This window comes from Lissotriton vulgaris, chromosome 1_1, assembly GCF_964263255.1.
Source record: "Lissotriton vulgaris chromosome 1_1, aLisVul1.2, whole genome shotgun sequence".
NCBI classification, from domain to species: Eukaryota; Metazoa; Chordata; class Amphibia; order Caudata; family Salamandridae; genus Lissotriton; species Lissotriton vulgaris.
This window is the reverse complement of record NC_141685.1, coordinates 1,158,221,874-1,158,243,032: the sequence shown is the minus strand read 5'-3', so window position 1 is coordinate 1,158,243,032 and position 21,159 is coordinate 1,158,221,874.

Genomic DNA, 21,159 nt, shown 5'->3' with positions numbered 1-21,159 from the left:
CTGTGGAACTGGAATTAAGGCTTCCTTCTGGAGTGGAGACTAAACTGTTAAAAGAATTGCAGACTTTGTGATGGAATGGCGAAGTCAAGATGTAAGGAAATGCATCTTTTTGCTTGATCATCCCAAGATATTTAGACGGATGATGCTGTTTTTTTTAACTCTGAGAATGCACTGAAGCCTGCTAACCAGACCTCAGTGCCACTGTTCTAACCCATTACAAAATGTTTGTTAAATTGGTAACCCCCCTATCGGCATTAGCTGACTTACTTATAAATCCCTAATATATGGTACCAAGGGTACCCAGGGCATGTAAATTAGAGTGTCCATCCAGGGCTGCAGCACTGATTGTGCCACCTTACGTGCGACAGAGTAAAAATTCTCCTCGCCTGCCACTGCAACCTGGAAAAACAGTTTTAAAATTCCTTCTTCAACTTTGCCATTTAAACTAATAGCAAAACTCAGACTTCCCTTACAATAAATGTGTGTCTGTGCTAAGAAAGGCCTATCAGGCCCTAAGGCAGGGAGCAGGATATTAGTAAGTGGGATATATACTTTAATATGTCCTTACAGACAGCAAAACTCCCAAATTGGAGTTTGCTGTGGAAAGGTTAGTTGCCCCGTTGGCCAGGACAGAGTTACGGGCTGACCTCTCAGTCCTGCTAACTTCTGAATGGGACTAATAAAATGGATTTTCTAAGGTATCAAATTAATTGTGGCATTAAACCTGAGTTGATGCTCTACTCAAATTTAAGTGAAGGAAGAAAGGAAACTTTTAGGAAGTTGCCAGTCTGTAGCCCAGTGTATCCTGTGGCCTTTCACAGTTGATGGCCACCAGAAAGCCTTCTGCCCTCCTGGTGAGTCGTGTGAATGACTTTCATGCTTAGAAACAAGAGGAGGTGTTACCTCCCGCTTGCTGGAAGCCAAATAGGGTGTTGGTCCCAAAAGGAGTGTTTAAGAGGGGAAGCCACCTTTGGTGGGTAAATGGCAATCAACCTCATGTAAGGCTGCCCCTTTGCTCAAGTAGACGGGCTCAGTGGGACCAGAAAAGGGAAAAAAGTGGCCAAACTGGTTCTTCTCATGGGCATGTCTCTACCTCTAGGGTGGGCTACCAAACTCCTAACATCCAAGGAAGGGTTCAGACATCTTGAGAGCGGGCAGAACAGTGTACTCTGCAATTGCTCCATGCCACACATAATTGGAAGTCGTCATAGCGCAGTAGGGATCCTGGAAGCCCATTGGTTAGTGACAGCATTGTCCCCCTAGGACACTTTCTGGGCATACATATAGCACCCCCTGGAACCCTGAACCTCAGATCACATTTGGAATGGAGAGAGAACCAAAGAAGGGCTCCCCTGCTGACACCTGGACCTGGCAAGAGAGGCTGCACCAACCACTGGAGTGCACTTGCTGCCCCTTGTGGATTGTGCCTGTGGTGCCTGCCTTGAGCAAAAGTTGCTCCTGAGTCCCAGACCAAAGTTGTGACTCTAAGGGTCAGTTTGCTGCCCCCTGTTCCAGCACCAGGGCCATAAAAGAGGAAGTCGCACATTCTGGCCAGTCAGTAGCCACCACAAGGAATCGCTGCTGACCCTCGAGGTGTAGTCAAGAAGACCTCCACCCGGTACTCCATAGTTGCACTTGAATCTGCCAGACTCAGAAGAGTTGTCAGGGTGTGGATTGGTCACCAAAGACAGACACCAGCACTCACCAAAGGATATTGCTGGTCCCGCTGTGTATGGAGATAGGTAGCTCAAGGGACTCTGGTCCCTGTGACCAGAGTCGCCTCATCTTACCCCTGGACCAGGGAATAACCCCAGGAAAACTCCTGTTGACCACACAGCACCCAGAGCATCTTTCAGCATCCTGCATCTCCAGAATCAGGATCAGTCTATTGAACTCTAAGGTAAGGTGTGGAACTGGACTTCAGACTGCTTGGGTGACCAGGTAACTGTCCAAATTATCCTTTTTTGTCACCCTGATGGAATTGTTCACGCAACTTGGGCCAGAGTAGCTGAACACAACCCTTTCAAACTTTTCAAACATTTGCAAACTTTAAAGTTACCAATCTTGTATATGCTTTTGACTCAAAAATCTGGAATTTAAGTTTTTACTTTAAAATCTGTATCTCTAGGACCCCCTGATGATTTTTGCTCATCTAACAATGTATAAAAATGTAATCTATGTTTATAAATTGGTGTCAGTTTTCTTTCGTGCTGCACCACTTTCTTATTTCGTTATTTCATACCTTAAAAATGGCCTGAGTGGAAGGAGTATTTCATTATCTACATTGAAACAATTGATGATGATGACACATCATCTGAAAGGAAGAGGAATATTGTATTTCACTCCCTATGTCCTGAAGGGTTAAGGACATTCACTTGTATGGAATAGAAAATAAGAATAGAGGGGTATGCATTTTCACATGCCTTATTGGACCTAGATGAGTATGTTGCACCTTGCGTATACATTAATATTGGCCAACACAGTTTTTCACAGGACAGAAGAGTGGAATGAAAGCATTGTAGATTACATTTCTGCCTCTAAAAAATAGCTTGTACCTGTAAATTTGGTACTTTATAAGATGAGTTAATTCGAGATCAGATTATAATGCATGTTAACAATGGAACAGCTCAAGAAAGGTTATGGGTACATGGGGACTCAGAGTTGAATTAAGTAGTAGCTATTGTGCGGAAGGCTGAAGTTTTTTTAACAAGTGCACCAAGGGGGTTATTAGTGATAAGAAGAAGGATAGTAAGGATTTTGTAAGCAAGGTAGGGTACGGGAAGAGTAAGCTCAAAGAGGACACATGGAAAAGAAGGGAATCTGATGGTACACTTATTGTTGGGAAAAAAGGATGTGAGTAAACGAAGTGACGGAAGAAAATATTACAGCTGTGGGAGCAAGGAGCCTCCAGCATATTGTAAGACATGCCCTGCTGTAAACCAGAAATGTTCCTTTTGTGGTATTAAAGGTCACTTTTCTAGAGTTTGTAAATGTAACAAAGATAAAGTAAAGGTGGTGAAAGATTGAAAGATTGTAATACATTTTCTGATTCTGAGAAAGATAGTACAGAATCAGATTGAAACAATGATAGTATTCTTATTATGAGAAATGAAATGCACCCTCAGGAAAACATGTGTGAACTTAGTACCAAATCGCGCAATAAACCTGTTTGTGATATTATTTTTGGGGGGGGGGGGGGGGGGGGGGGGGGTGAATATGCTAATTGTACCAGAATCTGGCTCCCCATAAACTATCATTGGCAAAAACACATGGAAAAACTAATTTGTCATGGTTTTGGGGGAAGAATTATTACCTTTAGATGAGAGATAAGAACATTTTAATGGAGACCCTATAATTGTGGTAAGTTATTGCACAGTTTTCTTTGAATTGAAAAATAGAAAGGCATTTGGTGCAGAAGAAGGTCCGCCAGTTTTAATAGGATTAATCAACGTGTTCTGAATATTATTTTGAACTATAATAGTCTGGAGCACGTAATGGTTTTGGGTGAGGGAGATGTAGAGGGTCAGTGCACAGTGAGTGAATTTCCCTGTGTATTTTAGGGTGAAATTGGTGCATTAAAGGGGTTTACCTATTAAGTAGTACTTAATTAGAAGGCTGCAATGCATGTTTATATGACTAGGACTCTACCCATGATTATTAGGTAGGAAGAGAATAAAGAAATTGAAAAACTTCTTTAAAATGGTATTATCAAGTCAGTTGAAGCTTCTGAATGATTGGCAGCCTTAGCAGAGGCCAGATGTTAAAATGGAAATACATGTTTTTGTGTTGATTAAAGGGATTTTAATCAAAAATGTAATTGTGGAAAGATGTCTCTTGTTCAAGAAAAAAGAAATGCTGGCATTTACAAAAAGTATTCAATGGTTTTTATCTAACGACCTATTATCTGCATATAACCGGAACCATCTACATCCAGAGAGTAAGATATTTACATCACTTATGACTCCCTTGGGTTGTTTCCAATCTGTGCCTATGCCGTTTGATCAAGCATCTGCAGCAGCAATGTTTCAGAAGCTAATACATTTCTTGTTTTGCTCTCATGATGAGGTAATGTTTCCCTGCATGCTGTGCAGGTGGGATTCCTCTGGAATAAAGGCAGGCACCTAGTTGCAATACGTAAGCTGCAACTGAGAATGGGATATAGGATGGGACTTGAAACAGCACCTCTCTCGTAATGCCATGTTCCAATACATTTAACACAACATTTTACATAGGGCTTACCTCACCCCAGCTAGGCTACACAGAGAATTTGGGTCTGACTCGAGTTGCCCTCGATGTTGGACACCGGAGCAGACATGGCTCATATATTTTGGGAATGCTCAGTGGCAACAGCACTGTGGAGGGAGAGTGTACTGACTGACATCACTGGGCTGGGTGATCTCTACACAATGGAGAGATGAGTCTTAGGCCTGTTTGAGCGTAAAAAAGCAGGGAGTGCTATACACCGATTTTTTAGACCTGTTATTGCTTATAGTTCGCAGGTCTATTACCATGCATTAAAAGGCAAACACACTCCCAGGGATAACGCATTAGTGGAGGCCACAATCCGTTGTACTCAGGCGAGAGAAGATTTGGTGGTTGTGCAAAGTCCCCGTGGCTGTAGACTGGGATGCACTGCTCCATGAGCTGCAACAGTTTAAAGCTGTTCTCCCTGACTGAGGGAAATAGAACCTGATTATTGATTGTTGATTGTTACTGAATGCTATGGATCTGGTAATTTCCTTTGCTTTCCTCTACACGAAACTGTGCCCCACACAAAAGATGTTATTGTGATGTGGGATGTTATTAAACAGCATGCACACTGCGCGCTCCTTGTACGCCAGTGAGCAAATATATGTGAGAGGATCATTCAAAGGCAGTGGCGGCTGCTGACATTTGAAAGTGATGAGGCATAAAATGATTGTCATACTGCACCGCAGCGAGCGAGTGTAGCTAGTGAGCCCAAACAACCTAAGAGGGGTTCAGGGGGTTTGTCCCTCCGAGAAAATTTTAAAAAAGAGTGGAAACATTGTGCATTTCCAAGCAAATTTGAGAAAACAGGAAGGTTAATAAAGCAATTGTTAAAGTGCAATTATTACATTAATAAAGAGATGTCATATAACATAGGTAGCTGCTTATTCAAGCTTTCTTTCACCGCATAGTCCAGCAGGGTTTTGATACAAGACAGATAAGAGAAAAAGCAGTGTGGTCCTCGACCAGGAAGACACTCATATTTCGTTGGTAAGAAGTCAAAAGATTGGTCAAATTGAAAACCTGAAATGCAATATGCAATCCAACAATTTGCAAGTACATCTCACTTATATACAACAAGCCATGTTTTACCCATGATTGGCTTTGCACATGCTAGCTTATTCGATTTGGAGTCAGTTCTTCACCTTTGGATTTTGCCACAATTATATGTAAAGTATACTTGTATGTAGGGGCTTTCAGTTAGCCATCTTCATCCATTGACTTGTTATTGTGTCATTCCCATGTTCCTTCCACTAGCTACTTTACGAACACAAAGGTCCTAAGCTTAGAGCAATATTTCACAACAATGTTATATAGACCACAATAGGCTGCTATATACTTTTCCTTTGCCTAGCCGGGCAAGGGATTTATTATAAAATATATCAAGTGTTTAGAATTTAGAATACATTTTAACAGCAAACATTTTTGTTGCAGTAAAGCACAATCCTGTACCGTACTTAAAGGTAAGAAAAGATTGGAGAAAAAAGTATAGTAGAAGGGAAAGTTTCTTCAGGCAAAGAAAAGTGAACAAACTGGGCACTGTTTTGCATCAAATTTGTCAGTAATTCCCAGAGTAGCACATACAAACAATAGTGTACATTAGTTAGCTGTATGTCGACTAAAAGGAGTCGACGTTTCGATCCCGTGCTCAAGTTACAAAGGGATCATCTTCAGGACTTAAAATTATATTGCCTGGTATAACAATATGTACGCCTGTTAGGGAGGAAAACAGGGAAACAAAAACAGAGAAGCAATAGAAGTTAAGTTGCTTTCTGGTGCAATAGAAAGAGGTCAACTGAGCCACATTTGATACTTACACAATTCGGAATTGCAGTGCAGTGATGTTGCCAGCAGGCGTGTTACTTAGAGTCAGTGTACTGAAGCGGAGTCCTGGTGCTCGGTGCGCTTGACTATGTGGGCGCTAAATTTTCTGATCATGCAAGTGGATTTCCACGGATTGATTGGCTATGTGGGCGCTAATTTTTGATCATGCAAGTGGAATTCCATGGATCGCGAAAGGTAATTGGGCCACACTGTAATTGGCACTCTTACGGACTGCAGTGTGATTCGTGGGAACGTTGTGCCTTGGTGAGGGCGATTATACGTGAGAGGCTGCGACCTCCGTGGAGGTGAGGAGGAGAGCAGCGTGTGCATATACTTAGTATTGGTGTGAAGTGACACATTGTGGCCTGAGGAGGGCACGTTTTCGCCAGTGGGGCGGATAAGTCGCTGCTTACCTCTTACAACGGTGTGAGGTAGCTAGATTATGGGCAGTGGAGGCGTGGTGGCCTCGGCGCTGGGCGTGAATTAACGCTGGCGCTAAAATTGGAAATAAACGGAGGTTAAGGAGGTAGATGTAGCCAAGGTTGAAAGGGTAGACATGGGTCTTAGCTAGGGCATACCGTACGTGCAAGGATTTGTCCAGAATGGCACGGTGTTGCAGTTGAGGGAGCGCAGGATGATGGCTTCAAGGTGGGGAGCGTTTCATTTATGAGCCGCTGAAAAAGAGATTGAAGGGATTAAAGGACTGATGGGCAGGGGGGCCAGGAGCCTGTCGGTCAATAACTTACCGATTTTTAAGTCGGTGTACGGTATCACGGCAGGTCCATGGCCCGGCCTTGGAGTGGGGTGGCGGTCGGTAGATTAAACGATCCGCTGAGAAAAGGAGAATAGGTTAAGCATGGGGCTCGTTGGTTGAGGGGTGGCCATCGGCTAGCCTGCGGATAAAGTGCTTACCGATTAGAGGAATAATATCCGTTGAACAGTCGGCCGCGTTGTGGGTCCACTGGCGCTTCCCCGAGTGAGCTACTTCCTTGGGAATGGGCATGCCATCTTGGGTTAAGGCTACAGAGTCATGTGACCCCAGTCATTTGATCAGGGCATTTCGGATGGATCACGGATGGCTAAGGGCTAAGAATCGGCCGTCTTGGAGTGGTGCGTTGGTAGTAAGTGAAAAGAGTGCACGATTTGAGGGTGGCGCAAGTGAGAGTGAATGGGAGAATTATTGAAATTAATAAGTTAAATTAGGGCCTACAAACTGCCGGAGTGCTGGACCAAGCAACAGCTTGCGATAAGGGGCAATCAATAATTGGGTCAGGTGCCTAAGGTGCGGCGCAGGTGACACAAGTGATTTATTACATTATGCACATTATATACAAAGCTCGTAGATGGCTCTGCATTATTGTGGAAGAGCGCATCATTCACTGTTTCTGAGGCAGCTTGGTAACACATTTGGCCTAGTGTGAGGCAATGTCTCTGGCAAGTGTTACAGCTAGAGAAGGTTTGTCCAATCCTCACTTTTGTTCAGTCCAGTCCGGATAGTGTTGAACTGGATTATGGACTTGAGTTCTTCTCGGTTCAAGAGTTGAGACAGGTTTCCTCCTCTTTGTGGCAGCTTGATAGCTTTGAGGATTGTCCATTGGATGTCATCTGCAGTGTGGTTTAGTTCTGAGAAGTGTTCAACCAAGGGAGCATTAGGAGTTCCACATCTGATTCTGCTCCGATGTTGGCAGATGCGTGTCTTTGCTTTTTGGGTGGTTTGTCCCACATACATTTTCGGGCACAGACAAATTATCGTATAAATAACATTGCAGGTGTTACAATTAGTGAAAGATTTCATTTCGAAGTTAATGCCATTATGGCAGAAATTACGTGCCTCAATTGTGTATTCACAGACGGAGCAGTGGCCACATTTCACATGTCCCAACAATGGTGGTAGCCCCCAGTTAGAATCTATAGTTACTCTGGGTGTGGGGGCTGGTAAAGCTGCCCTGACCAAGTGATCTCTCAAGTTTTTATTTTTTCGGAAGGCAAAGAGTGGTCTCTCTAGATTGACCGGACCTGCATTTATAGTCGGCCAATGTTTGAGAATAGACTTGCAGATTTTATTTGAGACCGGGGAAAAGGTGGTTACACAGGCTATTCTTTCTGTCTTATCCCGTGTCTTTGGTGTTAGCAAGACGTCGCGTGGGCAGTACCAAGCCCTTTTGGACGCGGCTTTAACTAATCTTCTTGGGTAGCCACGTGTTTTTAATTTGTTGGCCAGGACATTGGCTTCCCTGAAGTAGTCTATTTTGTTCGAGCAATTGCGCCTTATTCTTAGAAATTGAGAGTAGGGCAATGAGTCTTTTAGAGCTCTCGGGTGATTGCTAGTGTAGTTTAGGAGAGTATTCCGCTCTGTGGGCTTTTTGTAGAGGCGTGTTAACAACTCTCCTTCATTGTGATAGATTGTTAAGTCTAAGAAAGCAAATTGTGTTTTGTCGTGAGTCAGAGTAAAGGTTAGGTCTGCACAGTTGTTGTTCAGCCAATGGAGGAACATGTTCAGTGTGGTAATGTCAAGATTCCAGACTAAAAAAATGTTGTCTATGTAACGACGCCAAAGTGATATTCCTGTGAAGAATGGGTTAATGTCTGTCAGGATAGAGCCAGTTTCCAGTGCATCCATGAACAGAATGGCCAGGTTGGGTGCAAAAATTGCCCCCATGGAAGTCCCCTTTATTTGTTGATAATATGCGTTATGTAAATGTAAATGGAAATGTATTTGAGCTTGTAAAGCGCACTGCTACCCGCCCATAGGTCTCCTGGCGCTGTATAACTCTGGGGAACCCGCCCTGGCTTTCCCTGTGGGATGGTCCCTGCTGGGAGTCCTCAAGGTGGAGCCAGGCATCCCCGGAATTGATGGGGCCGTTGTGGAGATTAGGCAAGCTAATGCCCAGAGTTGCCGAGTGAAACCCCTGATTAGAGTAAGCACCGAAGCAAGAATTATCGAGTCTGCTGACCCAGGTCCACGACCCTGCCGCGTCAGGAAGTGAACCCTGGTCCCTGGCCGACTTCTGCTCTCGGGTCTGCCGCCTCTAACCAGTGAGCCACACAACTCCACAAAGGTAAAGAAATTCCTAGATAGGCATAGCTCAAGCAACTGGAGGATAAAGATTGTGGGGACCCTGTGAGGGCGAGGCCGTGAATCAAGTGTTCTTTGGATGACTAGAAGAGCCGCTGTCTGAGGGATGTTCGTGTAGACCGACTCTACATCCATGGTACATAATGTATTGAAGGCTGGGTCAAAACGGTAGTGTTCTATCAGGTTTATCATTGCCATGCTATCCCTTACGTAGCAGGCTGTGGTTGGCACAAACTCTTTTATGAAGAAGTCCACGTACGCACCCAGGGGTTCCAAAATCGAACCGCAGGCTGAGACGATTGGTCTGCCTGGGGGTTTGTCAATGTTCTTATGAACTTTAGGCAGAGCATATATCACTGGTACGCGTGGGCTTTTCACAATGAGAAAGCAGTGTTCTTTTTTACTCAGATACCCTTCAGTTCGTGCGTCCTTTGTGACTTTCAATTTGATATCTTGGATATCTTTGGATGGGTTCCCGGGTAGTCGCTGATAGTGGTCAGTGTTACCAAGTTGGCGAAGGACTTCCCTTTTATAAGTGTCAATGTCCTGTAGTACAATTTCGCCACCCTTGTCTGCACTTTTTATTATGAGAGATGAATTTCTTTTCAGCATACTGATTGCATCTTTCTCCAGCCGTGAGATATTATACAGAATATAGAGTTTTTGCTTCTCTAGGTCACACAAATCTTTTATGACTAGTTTTTCAAAAGTTATGATTTCAGATGGGATCATACTAGCAGTGGGTGAGAAGGTGGATGGTGGGCGGAAAGGTGTATTGGAACTTATAGAGGGTGTGGGGTGCAGCTGAAAAAAGGCTTTGAGACGAATCAGTCTAAAGAATCTCAGTAACTCAGTCTGTAACTCTATGAAGTTGGGGTGAATGGTGGGTACAAAGGACAGTCCTTTTTTAAGGAGTTCAAGTTCAGGGCCCTGCAGCGTGTGCTGAGATAAATTGAAAATGGGAATTATCACAGATGACGGTTCAGCATTGGTTGTGTCTTCTACCACTGGTAGAAGTTGTTCCTTGTCTTGCGTTCGCCGGGTGCATTGAACCATTGTTGTGGTTTCTTCACCTGTCCTCTTTGGGGAGTATTTAGTTGGCCTCTGGATAAAAAATTAGACTGGGCACCACCACCTCACCTGGGATTACTTCCTCCTTCACCTGGGTCAGAGCTATCAGAGGAGTCTCCAGAGGTATCAGAAAAACCTACCAGGTTTTGACGTTTGTTGTATCTACCCCAGGGTCTACTGTTTGGATTAAAGTGTGGTTTGCTGGTGTAGAATTCTTTGTGTAGGTAGGGGTAGGGGTAGGTGTTTTCAATACTATATGTTTTGATGTCTTTCTTGATTTTATTAGACTTCTTGTTCTGTTCAATTCGGGGAAAGTCAGCCACCGTCTTTTCAACTTGGTCAAGTAGTTTTTTGCACTCCGCAGTGGGGTCTGAATCGTTAATTTGTTTCAGTACATCTGCAATTTCTGTTTCTAAAGATTGCAATGTTTCTGTGGCTATGTCTATGCCTAATGCGAGCCAGTGCCTAGAGCACGTGGTTCCAATGTAGCTGAAGTTAGATGTGTACTTTGGATTGTCCGTAAAGATACCTGGGATGTTTCGGACCTGGAGACCGACTGGTATGACCTCAGCTTTTAAGTAGTCTGTTAGCATTAACACCATTAACTGTAGGCGGACCTGTTTCTTTTTCAATTTTTCAAGTTGGTCAGGTAGGGAACTGTTGGTCGTTGTTGGGACATCTGGGGTGTCAGATAATAGAGAGGGCCTAGAGCATAAGTGCTTAATGTAATCGGCAGTATACAGTGGAACATGGGAACTATTCTCAAACATTGGCCGACTATAAATGCAGGTCCGGTCAATCTAGAGATAGATTCTAACTGGGGGCTACCACCATTGTTGGGACATGTGAAATGTGGCCACTGCACCGTCTGTGAATACACAATTGAGGCACGTAATTTCTGCCATAATGGCATTAACTTCTAAATGAAATCTTTCACTAATTGTAACACCTGCAATGTTATTTATGCGATAATTTGTCCGTGCTCGAAAATGTATGTGGGACAAACCACCCAGAAAGCAAAGACACGCATCTGCCAACATCGAAGCAGAATCAGATGTGGAACTCCTAATGCTCCCTTGGTTGAACACTTCTCAGAACTAAACCACACTGCAGATGACATCCAATGGACAATCCTCAAAAACCTATCTCAACTCTTGAACCGAGAAGAACTCAAGTCCATAATCCAGTTCAACACTATCCGGACTGGACTGAACAAAAGTGAGGATTGGACAAACCTTCTCTAGCTGTAACACTTGCCAGAGACATTGCCTCACACTAGGCCAAATTTGTTACCAAGCTGCCTCAGAAACAGTGAATGATGCGCTCTTCCACAATAATGCACAGCCGTCTACGAGCTTTGTATATAATGTGCATAATGTAATAAATCACTTGTGTCACCTGCGCTGCACCTTATGCACCTGACCCAATTATTGATTGCCCCTTATTGCAAGCTGTTGCTTGGTCCAGCACTCCGACCGTTTGTAGGCCTTAATTTTACTTATTAATTTTAATAATTCTCCCATTCACTCTCACTTGCGCCGCCCTCAAATTGTGCACTCTTTTCACTTCACCTGCGCCTTGTGAATTATCCCTGTGTTGGAAATTACTGCCAACGCACCACTCCAAGATGGCCGATTCTTAGCCCTTAGCCATCCGTGATCCACCCAAAACGCCCTGATCACATGACTGGGGTCACATGACTCTGTAGCCTTAACCCAAGATGGCGCGCCCATTCCAAAGGAAGCAGCTCACTCGGGAAAGCGCCAGTGGACCCACAACGCGGCCGACTGTTCAACGGATATTATTCCTCTAATCGGTAAGCACTTTATCCGCAGGCTAGCCGACGGCCACCCCCCCAACCAACAAGCCCCATGCTTAACCTATTCTCATTTTCTAAGCGGATCGTTTAATCTACCGACCGCCACCCCACTCCAGGGCCGGGCCACGGACCTGCCGTGATACCGTACACTGACTTAAAAATCGGTAAGTTATTGACCCACAGGCTCCTAGCCCCCCTGCCCATCAGTCCTTTAATCCCTTCAATCTCTTTTTCAGCGGCTCATAAATGAAACGCTCCCCACCTTGAAGCCATCATCCTGCGCTCCCTCAACTACAACACCGTGCCATTCTGGACAAATCCTTGCACGTACGGTATGCCCTAGCTAAGACCCATGTCTACCCTTTCAACCTTGGCTACATCTACCTCCTTAACCTCCGTTTATTTCCAATTTTAGCACCAGCGTTAATTCACGCCCAACGCCGAGGCCACCACGCCTCCACTGCCCATAATCCAGCTACCTCACACCGTTGTAAGAGGTAAGCAGCGACTTATCCGCCCCACTGGCAAAAACGTGCCCACCTCAGGCCACAATGTGTCACGTCACACCAATACTAAGTATATGCACACGCTGCTCTCCTCCTCACCTCCACGGAGGTCGCAGCCTCTCACGTATAATCGCCCTCACCAAGGCACAACGTTCCCACGAATCACACTGCAGTCCGTAAGACTGCCAATTACAGTGTGGCCCAATTACCTTTCGCGATCCATGGAAATCCACTTGCATGATCAAAAATTAGCGCCCACATAGTCAAGCAAACCGTGGAAATCCACTTGCATGATCAGAAAATTTAGCGCCCACATAGTCAAGCGCACCGAGCACCAGGACTCTGACTCTAAATAACACGCCTGCTGGCAACATCACTGCACTGCGATTCCGAATTGTGTAAGTATCAAATGTGGCTCAGTTGACCTCTTTCTATTGCACCAGAAAGCAACTTATCTTCTATTGTTTCTCTGTTTTTGTTTCCCTGTTTTCCTCCCTAACAGGCGTACATATTGTTATACCAGGCAATATAATTTTAAGTCCTGAAGATGATCCCTTTGTAACTTGAGCATGGGATCGAAACGTCGACTCCTTTTAGTAGACATACAGCTAACTAATGTACACTATTGTTTGTATGTGCTACTCTGGGAATTACTGACAAATTTGATGCAAAACAGTGCCCAGTTTGCTCACTTTTCTTTGCCTGAAGAAACTTTCCCTTCTACTATACTTTTTTCTCCAATCTTTTCTTACCTTTAAGTACGGTACAGGATTGTGCTTTACTGCAACAAAAATGTTTGCTGTTAAAATGTATTCTAAATTCTAAACACTTGATATATTTTATAATGAATCCCTTGCCCGGCTGGGCAAAGGAAAAGTATATAGCAGCCTATTGTGGTCTATATAACATTGTTGTGAAATATTGCTCTAAGCTTAGGACCTTTGTGTTCGTAAATTAACTGATACCCATGGTCCATAGCCACCCAGTGGGTCCCCCTTGTTTTAGAAAAAACCTTCCACTAGCTACAGCATACAGCATAAGGCAATAGGCCAGCCTACCTCAGCCATTGGCTAACTTCACTGTGAGTGATACAATTCTGTCCGATGTACAAAGGAAACATACACACACAAAGCGTTTCCCTCAAGTGACTGTATGGCAAAGTGTGCTTTTTGAGAGACAAAATATTTTTGCTTCTAGGCTTTCTTTTGTAGAATGATGATGCTGATGCCAGCCATGTTTTCCAAGAATAATGTTTTGCAAAAACCATGATTAAAACAAACAAAGCTCAAAACCCAAAAACGTGTGGTCAACACAGGAACTATTAGCTCTGCCAATGCTTGTTTTTTGGTGCGTTCACATGGAAATGCTGATGCACTGCCACAAAGTCATAAATTTGTGGTATTCACTAACAATTTACAAGTGCTTGACCCTGGCAACATATACAAATGTATTCTAGACCAGAGCACAGGTAATTGTGCTTCAAGGTTGGAATATGGACAGCGCTCTCTAAAATTGTTGGGCGAGTGGAAAGGCTTCCTACAAGAGCTAATGGAGGATTTGAAAATAATGTAAAAACAATTTTGTAACACATTGCTACCTGCAGAAATATACACCCAATATTTGCCTCGTGCTCCAGCGTTCCAGCTAGGCAATGAAGGAAATTCAATACACCACTGCACTGATGTCCCTTAGAGATGTCCTCTACTGAAGACACCTTCACATACAATCCACTTTCAGAGGTTAGATGTCTCATGAGCAAACGCAACCATAGACTGAGGATTAAGACATGGCCACCAACATGGCGCTCACAGATGATTCACCATCTCCTTGTGCCAAGTCCCTGAGCCTCCCTATTGACTCACTCAGGACTCCAGACTCAACAAGTCAACGTCAAAACCCAAGCAGCTTGGAGTCAGGTCAGTCTTCTCAGGAAGTGGTTATTTCCCCACTTCATAATTCCTCACAACACAACACAACACAAATCGGGGGGACCTGCCAGGAAACTATAAAAATGACATTCTACATCTCTCACAAGAGCAACTCTGAAGAGCTTCTTATTACCTCACATGTCTTACTAATTCACAGTGCCTAGATACTCCTAGTGGTGATGGTGCTGTTCTTTAGAAAAGATTGAATTCCTGAACTTCTGAGATGTGTATTTTCTGTAGTTTGAAGGCAAGAGGCCAGAAGTGGAAAGGTTCCTGATGTTTACTGCTGGCTAAAACTTTATTTATACAAATGAATGAATCCTACATACACGTAATACATACACTAATGTGCTTCAACACACTATGTACACCACACATGACAGCTATAGACCAAAATATACACGTCTGTGGCAACAAGAGAATGAGTGCCCCCGTTTGAGGGCATTGGGTTTTATTGGACAAATCACTGTATCTCCAAATCCCTGGGACCCCTTTTCTCTCAAAATCAGAATTTAGAAAGTGGTTAAACTCCACGGTAGCTGGAATAAAAGGATATTGTTGTAGCACCTCTGTATGAAAGCGCTTGGGTCTGTTATTGTTGGTTTAATGTTTAAAGTATATAGTTTGATCATGAACAAATTGCTGCATTATATATTTTTTTTACAAAAACGTTTATGGGCTAGTCTATAAGGAACTTGCAGAACTTCTGTGATTGGATGAGCCTGGGTGCACCGACCTCCCATTGCATATTAAGAGACCATGTTTGTACAATAAAACGTGCCCTTTGTACACTGAACAATGCATATATAAAACATGGCTAGACTACTGGCATGTTACATATGCACGCATGAAGGCTGTTTACCATATATAACATGTGAACTAATGGGGAGCACCACAGTCTTTATCACACCTATCACCTGGGGGTACTTTCGGCCCTCGTGTGTACTCTTTTTCTCAAAGCCGCTTTCCAGACACGCTAGTCAAGTGTGTCAGATTGTACAATGTAGTCTAGTGGTTGGGGTGGAGTTAAGAGGGAGGAACAGGAACGGGAGGAACGGGAGGAGCCAGTGACAGGAACCAGGGCAGTTAGAGTAGGGACAGGGGACCGACAAGACATGCTAAATAAAGCTCCAATTAATGGTCATCATAAGTGTCTGTATTCATTGTAGCTGGATGCTACAACTGGCGGCGAGGGTGGGATTGGTGTGCCTGCCACCCACTGAACCCTGCAGGAGCGTCCTGTCCCGAGCAGCATCGAGAAAAGAAAGGTGCTGCTGTGACGAGTGAAGCTGCCGCCTGACTTGAGAGGCCAGCAGCAGGTGAACCCACTCACCAGTCAGGAGACTGTGGGAGTCCCAAGAGAAGCCGAAGCAACAAGCGCCGGAGCGCTTAAGAAGTGAAGCGCTCGTTGGCGCCAAAACGCGAATCACGCGTGATGCGTGGGAATCGGCGTGCCCTGAAAGAGCAGAAGTCGGGAGCCCACTCCGACTCTGCCTAGCGCCCCGTCGTGGCGAGGATCGCCGTGGAGAAGAGCGCTGCCCCTGAGAAGACCAGCCGGTAAGCGCTGTCAAGCACAGGAAGGCAAACTTGAGTGCGCACCGGCATCGAGACCTCACGCCCGATGCGTGAGCTTTGGCGCGCTGTCGCCGAGTGAGCGCGAAGCGGAAAGGAGCAAGGCGGTAGCGACGCTGGGAGCCCACCCCGGTCCTACCTGACGTGAGGAGATCCTGAGCGAGAGCTGCGAGGAGCGAAGACCCCAGCATTCAGCGTGGACCTCACATGCCTGCCCGGTGAGTGCCTGAAGCCTGCCGGTACTGATTGTTGAAAGTCAATGAGGGGATCCAAATCTCGGGAGACACGGGATTTCGAGCCCGGCGGCCATCTTTAAGTCAGGCAGCCACAGACATCCCCTATGGGAAAACTAGAAGCGGCCATTTTGGGGTCAGGCACCCTCCAGTCTAATAAAAGACATTGGCAACTGTGAAAACAAACATTGACAAATGCAAGAAAACAAACATTGTCAAATGTAAAAAAAAAAAAGGAAAACAAGCACTGGTAAAGACAAGAAAAGAAATTATACAACAAGCACTGACAAACACAGGGGAACAACCAAAAGAAGCAAGCATTGGCAAAAGCAATAACAAAGACAAACAAGCACAAGTAACTGATAGAGCTGCATTAGGACACGCAAAGGTGAATGCGAGACCAATAACAGCGACGGACTATGTCAATGAACGCACATTGACAGATACAAGTAAGCAAGCATTGGCAAAAGCAATAACAAAGACAAACAAGCACAAGTAAACGCAAGAGTTGCATTAGGACACGCAAAGGTGAATGCGAGACCAATAATAAAAAAAATAAATAAAAAAAAAACGAGCATCAATTAACGCAAGATACAAATAAAGACAACTGTAAACACAACAAGCACTGGCAAGTGCAAGAGACACCCTGAGAGCAAGCACAAGCAAGTACATGCTTCAAGTATAAACAGACAGGAGCAAAAGCAAGCCTTGCTGCAAACAAGCATAAGCTGGCACAAACATCGAATGGTACTAAAACAAGCAAATGCAAACCCAGAACGCCACGAGCACGAGCCAATACAGACCTGGACATACCAAGCACGGATAAATACAAGTCCCGAAGTCAGCGAGCACAGGCGAGTGCACATCCTAAATGCACCAAGCAACTACAGACCTGGAACGTAAAGAACAAAAGCAAGCACCGAAGCAACCTTCCCGCATCACGCAAAGACAAATGATCAACAGCAAAGAGAACCCCAAATCACCTGCAGGTAGCAGGCCACCCCAATAAGAGTGGGAAGGTGCTGAGCCAGGTGTCATGTGTGGACCAGCTGAGTGGTGGCCATTTCCGAAATCAGGAAATCCAAGCCTAACTCAGTGAAGCCTCCAGAAACAGTCGTGCTAAAGGCGGACAGAATACAGTAGTCACCCAGGAGTGGCGAACCTGCCCGAAATCAAAGGAGACGGCTAGCCACGGGATCCTGGCCGAAGAAAGTCAGCAGACAAGACGGGAAACAAAGCGAACAATTCTACGACGATAGCAGACAAAACACACCTCCCTCATGGCGGCGGTAAAAGCAACCCACAGGCCCAGTCCTTGCATTGAAGTACCACCCCCAGTGTCACAGACTGACGGTCAGAACTTGGGTCCCGAATGGAACCGGTGGCTGGATTCCCTGGACGATTTTCTTGATGCAATCGATGAACAAAGGGATGGAAAATGTCTGACACTACTCCTCCAGCTAGTCGGCCATGAGGGCCGTCGCCTAATCAGATCATTTCCCAAAAGGGACACAGAGAGCTATGGAAGACTCCAAGTGAAGCTACGTGCCCATTTCCATGCACTGGTGGAAGTGGATCATGCTCGCATCGCTTTCAATACAGCGCGGCAGGAACCAGGAGAACCACTGCCGAGATTCATTACCCGGTTACTAAGTCTGGTACCCTGCTGCCACTTCAACACATTTACTAATGAAGAAGCAGTTCGGCTCCGAATAATCGAAGGCTGTTCAAGCGCAGACACGAAGCGCAAGATTCTTCAGGAGCAATGGTCGCTAAAGAGAATCATCAGAGGGGCCGAGGCTGGAGTGCGAATAAAAGCAAAAGACTTCTCGAAAGACGTGCACTCAAATGCAAGACACATGGATGTTTGGAAAGAGGCACCTCTCATGCCTAAGGGAGAGGCCCAGGAAACAAACAAAGCTGAAAAGAGGGAGGGTGAATCAGAGTCAAGAAACCAGAGACCGAGCGTCATGGAACACTCCAAGTCACCATCACAAAAGACCAGGATGAATCAGGATCGCGAAAGCGGTACGGATGCAACCTCATGGAGCTATTCAACCTCAAGGAGTCAGTCAACAGATGATGACACTGATACAACCTCACAAAGTTATTCAACCTCAAGGAGTCAGTCAACCGATGATGAGAACGATTATGAAACAGATGAAGTGTCAAGCGGGACAAATCACACCCATGGACAAGATGGCAGATTGCTCAACAAGAAGGCAAGAAAGATGAACTACGGAAGAAGGGACCTATCCCGTCAATGCCGGAAACCAGCACGCGGACAACCCCGGCCATCCTCCCGCTATGCACCAAAGTCTACAGATGAGTCCGAGGAAGCATCAAGCAGTGAGACAAATCACCCCAATGGCACGGACGTTAACACAAACAACAAGCGAGAAGAAGAAACCAACCACATGAGGAGTGGCGAGCCACTCAGACACCGGAAAGGGAGAGGCATGTGCACTACAGACAGTTGTGTCAACGAGAAAGCGGAGAAGGGACAATTGATGTCCCGTGGAAAGGGTAAAGACCAAATGCTCCGAGACCAAACTAATGAAGTAAACGATCCCCCCACAGCAACAACACAGAAGACACAAAAAGAAACATACCCACGGAAATGCTCCGTAAACAGCTCCGACTCCAGGAGCATGTCATCCCAGAATACCAACTCGATAAACGTATCAGTCACGACGCCCTCAAAAGAACGTTCTCAGAGGAAATCGGCAACCGACTCCTCCGAGTCGGAAGACATGTCTGTCCGATCATGTGGGTCAACAAAATCATGGTCCCGACAACAGCCATGGCATCAATCACCCGGACGCACAACAGAACCAAAGGACTACACGTTACGTCAGTCATCGCCACATCAAGACATGAATAATATACCGTCACCCCTGATGGGGTCAGAGAGGTTGACTAAAAGAACTGACGGAAGGAGAACAAAGAGATGGGACAATATCTATTTAGTGGCAAAGGACTATCCCGTCACCCTGCGGGGAGGACCGAACGTGGTGACAGAAACGAACTGCCACCGAATGAGAGACAAACAGACACATGACCAGGTGGTCAAGGGTCTCGCCAGCCTCAACCACGAGCGGGAAGGGAAGAAACGAACAGTGGCAGCAAATGAGGCCAAGAATCAAGACAGGACACCCACCTCAGATAGTACATTGACGTCTGGCGTGCCCGACGGTGCACAGATGAACAGTGTTGCTCCCAACCGGACGAGACAAAGAGAAATAACCTTACAGGAGGGAGTTTGGAAGAAGACCGGAACATTGTCCACTTCCAAAGAAGATCAACCGTCAACAGAACAAGAGTCACCAAGGCAAGTAGACTGCCACTGCCGAGTTGAGCCAGTAGCAGTCACACAACATGAAAGAACCATGACAACTGCGGAACTGGATAATAAGCCGCCCATACACAATGGGTCACACTCTCAAAAGTGCAATCCCGTAGTCAAGGATGTTTTGGCTAAGACGCCGGAAAGATTGATCAACGTCAGGTCCACCACGGATTCGACGCTACTGATGCTTGAAGAACAAGCTGTCCACAAACCCGTGTGGTGGACTGAAGAATTGCGAACACTGTGGAAATTAAGTTAATTTTGTTAAGAAGGGGGGAGATGTCAGATTGTACAATGTAGTCTAGTGGTTGGGGTGGAGTTAAGAGGGAGGAACAGGAACGGGAGGAACAGGAACGGGAGGAGCCAGTGACAGGAACCAGGGCAGTTAGAGTAGGGACAGGGGACCGACAAGACATGCTAAATAAAGCTCCAATTAATGGTCATCATAAGTGTCTGTATTCATTGTAGCTGGATGCTACAAAGTGATGCACTTTACATAGATGGTCTTAACCAATCGGCGCCGGACTCCCACGTGGGTCCCACCACTGTGCAAACTGGGTGTCTGAATACAACGAGGAAGCCAAAAGTCGAGAAGCAGGGGGACGGTAAACAGCATAAAAGCCACCCTGCCACTTCAAATCTCAATAGAAAAGAAAATACAAGCAGCAAAAGAAATGCCTCGTAGGCGAGATATTTGAAAAATGTTTCCATATTTTGCGGAATATTAGAGTCTTGCCCCCGGCCCCTGGTGCCACTGTACTCCCACAACTCTGATGAAAGCCTCTCACCTGACCTCCTTGTTCAAATTGGTGTGCCGTGACGCATGTCACTCACACAAACACCAAAACACTTCCCACATAAGCTCTGTGCTTTGACGCCCCATAACGGGTCAAGAAGCGCCATACAAACTCTACAAAACGACTACGTCCTCGGTTGCCCTAAAACGACAGAGCATGAGGTGAAATGTGCCAGAAATAACTGTTCCGCTGTTTCTATGCTTGTTTCTCATCATGAGGTTTACTTGTGAGAAGCAGCTATTTACCCCGGTCCCTGGCATAGGGGTAGGACGTTGTTAAGCTTGTGTGTGTGTGCTGATGGCTGGGGCATTACACAGAGCCATGGGGAGCCCCAGCCCCTCTGCTCGAGTCCTTCGTGTGTCAGTGAAACTGCCATCATAAGTTGATTTTTAGAGACACGTCGCCAAATGTTGATGGGTGGTCAGAATGGTACTGGAGGTGTAACGTACAAGGACAATCACACCCACAGCAACGGTTTCGTGGGGAATATTAGATCAGAAAATAAAACACTTAGTTTTGTTTCAAGGTGTGAAGATTACGACTATAAATGCCAAAAGGGGGGATGGGGCTAAACCTGTATCCCACACGGAGAGTTTGCCTAGAGACAGGCCAAGCTACCGACAGCCAGCCTGGGCTTCCAACACACCAGAACACGTACACACCAGAACACGTAGAGACAGCTTCAGTGCAAGCTTCACGTAAACACACAGAGCCATAGTACATGCTTTACTCACAA